This window comes from Impatiens glandulifera, chromosome 8 (assembly GCF_907164915.1).
Source record: "Impatiens glandulifera chromosome 8, dImpGla2.1, whole genome shotgun sequence".
NCBI lineage: Eukaryota > Viridiplantae > Streptophyta > Magnoliopsida > Ericales > Balsaminaceae > Impatiens > Impatiens glandulifera.
The window spans coordinates 29489763-29498424 of record NC_061869.1 but is presented as its reverse complement, the minus strand read 5'-3'; the positions used below and the strand labels follow the sequence as shown (position 1 = coordinate 29498424).

General features: G+C 31.1%; 1 long non-coding RNA gene across 1 annotated transcript; it reads right to left on the bottom strand.

Moving 5' to 3' along the window:
- Nucleotides 1-1341: 1341 nt before the first annotated feature.
- On the bottom strand, nucleotides 1342-2825 carry LOC124911980. The gene is made up of 2 exons (XR_007096634.1): nucleotides 2151-2825; nucleotides 1342-1565 (listed from the first exon to the last, which is right to left on the bottom strand). It is a non-coding gene; the product is annotated as an uncharacterized LOC124911980 (long non-coding RNA).
- Nucleotides 2826-8662: the final 5837 nt, after the last annotated feature.

Sequence of the window (8662 nt, the reverse complement as noted above, 5' to 3'; positions counted from 1 at the left end):
TACATTATTAGTTACTCAAAACAAATTCCAATAAAAGACACCAAAAATCACGATCAACTAATTAATTATGCAAGAGGACATTTTATGCATGAAATGAGATTTTATATTAAAAAAATGATGAACAACTTGATACCTAATGTAAACAGTAATAATTTCAATTTCATATATTCATACTAACATTTTTCACTATAAACTGACCCACCTAATTTGTGATTAGATAAACCGATTTGAATGCAAAAGCATTTTCTTGTTGTAAAAGTGATTGCATATACATATATTTCATAATTGTTAGTATAAGTTAGATATGATTTATAATTTTGTTTTTTTGGTATATAATATATGAATGTAATACAAGTTATAAATATTAATTTAAAATTATTATTATTATTATTATTTATATTTACTTATATTATAAATAATATTATTTATTTTTATAAATTATTGTAATTAAAATAAAAAAATTAATTATATTATAAACTGTAAATTTAACTTATTTAATTTAAATATTATTAATAATTATAATAAAATAAACTTAAAATAAAAAACATCATATCAAATAAACAATATTATTTATAATATAAGTATATATAAAAAAAATAATTAATAAAATTATCATTATAAAAATAAATAAATATTTTTAATTAAAATACTGAACTATTTAATATATATTAAAAATAATTACATATAATAATAATATTAAAACTAAATAAAATATTTAATATATTATATAATAATAAATTATATATAATATTAATAAAGAATATAATAAAAAATAAAAAATTAAATAATATAAAAATAACATTGTCCCAAAAATAGTTATTAACTCATACTTATTACAAGGTATAAATTATATAAAAGTATTAATAATAAAAAATTAAAAAAACACCATATTAATAATTTATATTATTAGTAACACTGCCCGATAAAACTTTGCCATTTAATTACCTATTAATCTGGGAGATGGTTCAAGAGTATTAATCTGGGAGATTGTTCAAGAGTATTAAAAAATCATTTAGTCACATTCTTTTAAATGTCCATTTATAGTCTAGCATCATAACATTTAGATAATCAATTTATGATTAGTATCATCACAATTATTGATAGATGTATTAAACTTATTTTATTTTCACTTGAACTTTGAATGTTTTTTTAATACGAATCGAACTCAACACATTCGGAAAACAGCTACAAAAGATGATGCATTTTGTCAAGATCTTTTCCTAGCCACTCTTCCTTTTCTCCTGCTAATTATTGTTTGTAATTTAAGAAGTCACTGCTATCCTAATAATTTAATAAAAGAACCAAGACATATACTTTAATACTTTTCTAAATTTTGAAAAAAAGGGAAGAGACATTGTTTCTATGCATAACAAGCATGCCATATATACAAATACTAGGAACCAACTTCACCATCAAACAACCCTTTTACCATCAATTCGTAAGAAAGACATAACACTTGAATACTAAGTTAACATCGTCAAAGGAATGAATACACATGTTAGAATAGAAGGATTATATAGGTCTTGAAGTTGTTTCAAAGATGAAATACATGTTTAAAACCAAGCCTGCACTAAACAGAGTGACAATCAATTAGTCAAAGACCATTAAGCAAAGACAAATAAACGAGCAAGAAAGATAACAATCAATTCAAAAAAATACAAACCATCATATTAGCCTTTCATAATGATGAATAGAAAATCTACCACTCTTTTGATATTACGAAATCTTATCAAACATACTGGTGATATGTTGTTAGCACAATTGACTTAAAGCAATGTCTTTTAACCATAGATTATGGTTTAACTCACAAAACTACACACGAAACGCAATCATATTCAAGACTCATCCCATTTGAGCTATATCGCTCTTCAATTTCAACTCAACACTTTTATTCAAATTCATATGTCAAGTATCAAGGTAGTTGACATATGAATGTGACATAAATTTGAATATTTCATATAAGTTGAATCACCGTGTGTTCATGCACATAGGAATTTCTATTCATAGAAGACTAGTCAAGAGTGAATATTATTACTCTTCCAGAAGTGAATTTCTATAAAAAAAAATCACTTCAAAATTCAATGAGTTGTTGTAATATCCAGTCTCCATCATCATCATAATAATAATAATAAGAAGAAAAAAGGTCTAACCGTTGGAGATGGTAGCAGGTTATGAAGACGACAGCTTTGTGCCTTCACATTCAGGAATCTCGTTGAAATTCTTCGATGGATACTTGGCGCTGACCATACCGACCTCGAAAACAAGATTTTCGTTATTTGATTTGATCCCTGTAATTGACCACCATTGGAACAAAGCCCTAACCCTAATTCCGTTTATCTCTGCAATCTTACCCGCGACGATCGTACCGGAAATTCGTTTGGAATAGCTCGCCAGGTAGTTATCCGGTGGCAGTGTGACCTTGCAGGTATCAGAGAGGAGGACAAGAAAGTCGCCGGAAGTCTGATTCAGGACGTAGGATTCAACATTTGTGGGAAGGAGACCGACGGGGAACCCGTAATTGGTCAATTCGACGTGAGCAGTCAACAGAGACGACGGAGTTTTGTCGGCGGAGGTTGCGGAGATAAGGAAGAGGAAGAAAGCGGCCAAAGGGAGGAGATTGACCATTGTTGTTCGTGGAAGGAAGTATATAAGGCGTTGTTTGGCCTGGATTTAGAACCTCGCTCTATCTTTCACCTACCCCATTTATAGAAAGCCTCTTAACCAAACAACTTCAGCGTGTCTGGTTTTGGCCGGTCAGTGGTAGATTATAATCTGGAATTAGTTAGAGAGAGAGAGAATAGGGCGGAGATTCGAGGCGAACGAGTCATTGACAACGATGTCCCTTTCTTAATTATATCGAAGAGTACATTTGGATAGGATTACTCGTAGGACTTGTTTGATTTGATGACATAGTTTTTAAAATTTATCTATATCACTTCAACTATATAATAGTACACCTTTTAATCCATTAAAATATTAAAGTTATTTTTTATTTTTTTAATATAAATTAATTATTTAATAAAAATATAGAAAGAAAAGATAATCTGGTAAAAAAAAAAATTCTTTTAATTTTTAATAAAACAATTTCTTTTTGAGAAAATATTCCAGCAAAAACATAAAAGCCATTTTCTCAAACGAACCCTAAGGGTGATTAATTTTTATTTGGGTTATTAAATTTTTATTGGATATTATTTTTAGGTTTTCTAAAAATTCTTTCATTTCCACATAGTCATATTTTAAGTTTTAACAATCAGATTATATAAACAAAATGATTTATCAAAAACAAGTTTTTTAAATAAAATTTTCAAAAATTTAATATTAAATTATTCAATTCATTCGTTAAAATATCAAAATATATTTATTTTATTTTATAAAATTTAAATTTTAAAAATATTATAATAATTTAACAAATTAAAAATTAAATAAATTATACATTTTAATAAATAATTATTGTCAGGATCGGTGCTGACAATAAAGACTGTGGTCGGACTATTGTGAACAAATTACGATAAACGATTTGATAATAATTTTTTAATGGATTATTATCTGTTTTGATTCTTCTTAAATCTTCCAAACTTTTGAAACAGATTTAAGTGCGAAACTTTTGTTAAATTTGAAACTTTTAGACAACTAACTATAAATGCCAGAAAGTAAAGAAACCATAGATCACCTATTCGGGAGCTGCTGTATTGTTTCAGAGCTTTGTGACAGATTCTATAAAAGTCTAGAGCTGATTAATTTCTCGAGCGAATGAAATGAAATCAAAGAAGCAACACTATTTAAAGCCAAGGGAAATAGATTTGCAACAAGCGTGTTCAAATGCGGCTTTGGAGCAGTGGTGTATAATATTTGGCAAGAACAGAATGCAAGGGTATATGGCAGAACCCGTAGGAGCGTTGACGAGTTATGGAAAGATATTGTATCAGATTGCAGCGCCCTCGCGAGAACGTGAAAAGGAATTCCAAGCACGGAGCAGAACTGGAATATCTGTAGGAACTAGAGTTTACCGTTTTTTCAACTCACTAGAATTGAAAGTATTGTAAACAGATAATTCATTTACGTTTTTAGCTTTTTATTCAGAATGTTACGACTTCAAAATCATTGTAGGCCTGTCTAGAATGATCTCTTAAACTCGTGGTTTTTTCCCGTTTTTGGGAATTTTTAATGAAATGACGCAAAATCATTTTTCTCAAAAAAATAGAATACAAAGAGTTTTATGGATGTTCGGAGATAAAACTCCTACGTCACCCCTTCTTCCACAACCGGAAGGATATCCACTAAAGACTTTGAATTAGTTACAACTCACTAAACTAGCTAACTCTCTATTGAACTGAACAACCTCTATTAAACTTACAACACTTAGGTTTCTCATAGAGAAGACAATATACAATTACAATATGATCATAGATACACATACAGACAGTGAGAGATTTTTGTGTATGTTAAGATAGTATGAATTTCAATCAGTTAGTGGTTTGGTATGCGATCAATTCGAATGGTTGCTCGACCGTTGTCCTTGAGCTTCTATTTATGGTTGAAGTACACCAATAGTCAAATGTTCTTTGTGGACACGTGGAATGTGTTCGTTGGACGACCTCCTATAGTACGAGAGTACAGCAGACTCTGAGTATTTGGATCGTGGCCGTACCGAACAGTTTGTGCGCCGAATATCCTCTAATTTTGTCTTGTACTGGGAATATATACTTGAGAGATATCAGCGTACATGACATTCATTCATTTGATGGAATTAGCTAGCTTGTCATACTGCTCAAAAGTAAGTGGAACAGAAAGCTGAGAGATCGTGGTTAGACGGATTCTTCCTTCAGACAACTTCTAAAGCGAAGCATCAGACGTTCTTCTTTAGACCGCGTCTAAAGGAGTTAGACGTCCTCGTCTAACTACGCATCCCTTTAGATCGTGTCTAAAGGAGTTAGACGACCTCGTCTAACTACGCTTCCCTTTCAACCGTTTCTAAAGGAGTTAGACGACCTCGTCTAATTATGCTTTGCTTTAGACCGCGTTTAAAGGAGTTAGACTTCTTCTTCTAACTACGCTTCTCTTTAAACCACATCTAAAGGAGTTAAACGTCCTCGTCTAACTACGCTTTCCTTTAGACTGCATCTAAAAGAGTTAGACGTCCTCGTCTAACTACGCTTTTCTTTAGACAACGTCTAAAGAAGTTAGACGACCTGGTCTAACTACGCATCCCTTTAGACAGCGTCTAAAGGAGTTAAACATCCTCGTCTAACTACGATTCCCTTTAGGTAGCGTCTAAAGGAGTTAGACGACCTCGTCTAACTACGCATCCCTTTAGACAACATCTAAAAGAGTTAGACGTCCAAGATAGTCTGCTTCAGACCGCGTCTAAAATAGCAAAGTCTTTTAGATTTGTGTCTGCACAAAAAAAAATATACAACTTAGCTTGATTATAATAACATCATTATTAAAATTATGTTCCAAACCATAAAAATATTTTATATACTTTTAAAGTTAATTAAACTATTTATTTCTTAATTAACTTTCTTTTTTCTTTGTTTTAATTTTTCCCAACAATTATCTTGTAAAAAAAATTGATTAACTTTATATGGAATTGTTCTCTTCTTTTTTCCTTAAATATGAATGTAAATTGATCATTTATAGTTTCTTTAAAATATTAAGTAAGAATATTTTAATTAAAGTCTAAATTCATCTTTTTTTTATGTAATAACATATTTCTAAATAATGTTTAATTTAATTTTTCTTTATTTGTCAAGTTGAAAGTGTTGGTTAATTTGAATATATATATATATATATTTATATACACGTATATATATACACGTATATATATATATACACACGTATGTATATATATATATATATACGTGTATATATATATATACGTATATGTATATATATATATATAAATTAACCAAAACTTTCGACCTGATATATATATATATATATTTGGGTCGGATAATGAGTCGATCCACCCATAAATTTAAAACGATAAATACTAAAATTAAAAATGTTATATGTATGTTTCGAACTTGCAATATACCAAAATAAGTAAAACAATTTAATCAACTAGCTAATAAGATTTTATATTTTAAATTCAACACAATATTTCCTGAAAGTGTGACATTCCTAATAATATAAGTTAATTTTTTTTAACTAATATATATATATATAATAATGTTTAATTTAAATTTCCTTAATTTGGTAGGTCAAGAATTGTTATTAATTTGGATATATATGTGAGAGTAAATTGATACTTAGGTCGGGCTATGGGTTGATCCGCCCATAAACTTGAAACGACTAAAAATAAAATAAAAACGCTATAGGTATGTGTTACGATCCACAAATAAGAAAGTGCACCCTTCTCGGTCCTATGGAACACTTGGGCCGGTCTTTGTTTTTTTGTTGAATAATTATGTTTTGTTTCCTTTCTCTCTTATTTCTCTTAAACCGAATTATGTTATTCTTTTAAAGTTGTTGGTAACCAAATACTCTTGGGTAATTCAGCCGCTTTAAATGCTGATGCCCACCCAACTTTTTGGGGCTATGAATTGAAGTTTGTGAAAATTGTTACTATAAGTTATTGAACCCTTATCTTGGACTACTAGGTGTATTCTAGTAGTATTTCTCTTCTCACCCTCGGCTCTTCTCTCCTTAACCTCGAATTTTCTTCTCATTCTATGTCCGCTGTGCTTGAGTATTGAACTCCACCATTGGTCCCAATTATCAAGAACCCGTTTTTGAATTAAAGAACTCGAAAGTCTCGGTTATTGTTTCAAGCTTAACATATTGGTAGATACTCGCCAGCAATCAGAAATGGATGCTCAAGACCCTTATTGAAAATATGTCCCAACAAACAACTGCCATGCAAGCTACCATAGACCCAAGATTTGATGCGGCCGAAGAACGAATGGCAGCCTTTGAGAGCGGGGCATCTGGAAATGTGCAAGAACCCCATCACAGACCCTATGATGATAATTCTTGCCACCGTCCTTCGCCATTTAGGCCTTAGCACCCTGGCCAGAATTGCGACCAACACTATGTTCCTCCCACTCGGCTAACCAAGGTCGATTTTCCTCGGTTTGATGGGTTGGATGTGGAGGGATGGCTAATATCCGCCGAGCAATTTTTCAGGGTGGACAAAACTAGGGATGCCACTAAACTAGAAATCGCCCCCATTCACTTTTCTGGCGAAGCAAGAATGTGGTACGGGTATTATATCTAAAATCGCAACCATATGGAGGCCTTATATTGGGACGTGTTCAAGAGAGACCTTATGACTCAATTCGGGCCCTCTATATATGACACACCAATGAGAAAGTTGATGAATTTGAAACAGGTTGGGTCGGTTCAAGAATATAATCTGCGATACATGTCGATCTCTCAAAAACTCTACAGCATGCCAAGGGAATACGTCATATATTGCTACTTGTCCGGTCTAAGGGAGGAGATTGCAAACTACATCAGGTTGCGATTCCCGGATTCTCTAAACGAATTCATGGCCATGGCTAAAGTCCAAGAAGTAACATATCGGTTCTTAATGAGCAGTGGTAACTTGTACAGCGCTGAAGCACCGTTGCTGCCCACACCATCCAATAAAAACAATATAAAAGAAGTGATCAAAATATGCATGTTCTTAATTGTAAATATTGATCTTGAATATTTTGTGTGACCTTTGGGTGAAATCTTATATTTATGTTATATTGTTATAAATTATTGTTTAATATTAGTTTTGGTCAAAAATATTATGGGTTTTTGTCTTGTCTTAGATTACTTGGTCGTGTTATTTGAATTTTAAGGTCGTCCTACCCAAAAGAATGGCCAATGCTTCTGCCGACGTTTTTCCAGCGATGCTTGCTGCATTCTTCAGGTTTTTTTTGTTGTTGTTTATTTTATACTTTATATAGTTTTTTATTTTATTTTATTATTATTATTTTTTTTCCTGCATTCTAGGTTGAGGTTTATTTTTGTTGACATTTTTTTATTTTTTTAATTATAGTTTGTGATTTATGTGATCCTAGGATAGTATATAATTAATTTTTTTCTAAAATATAAAGCGTAAAAATGTTTTAGAGAAAGGCCAAAATTATTTAGTAGAGACCTTAGGGGCGTTGTGGGACATAGCGTCTAAAAAACCTTTTCCCACACGTAACCAAACGCCGAACTCACATCTCTTAAATTCATATTTTTTAAAATTAGGTGTCGACTCTCTAGTCGTGAGGTTAATTAATATTGAAAAAAAGTTAAAAAAGGCCTATGACATACTTCCCATTAAAAAAAACTCTCAATCTCTTTCAAATTCGACGGGAAGGTGAGATATGGAGTTGTCTACAAAGCCTTATTTTTAAAACTTTAATTTTTCAAACATTAAAATTAATTCCCCTCACGTTTTCAAAATAATTTTTTTTAAGGAGTGTCCCAAAATTTTCAAACTAGTCGATCAAAAAATATTTTTTTAAAAAAATCGATCACAGTTTTTGGCTACTCTGCTGGGGACATTCGACGTTTGACTTGAAAGTAATTTTGGCCAAGTATTTAAACTTTCTTACGCTTTAATTCATACTCCATGTTCACATTAATTGATTATTTACATGAGACTTGGAGCTCCAACGTGGAGGTGTGTGGGTATACATCATTAGATGAAGCTCACACATCTATATTTTATGTG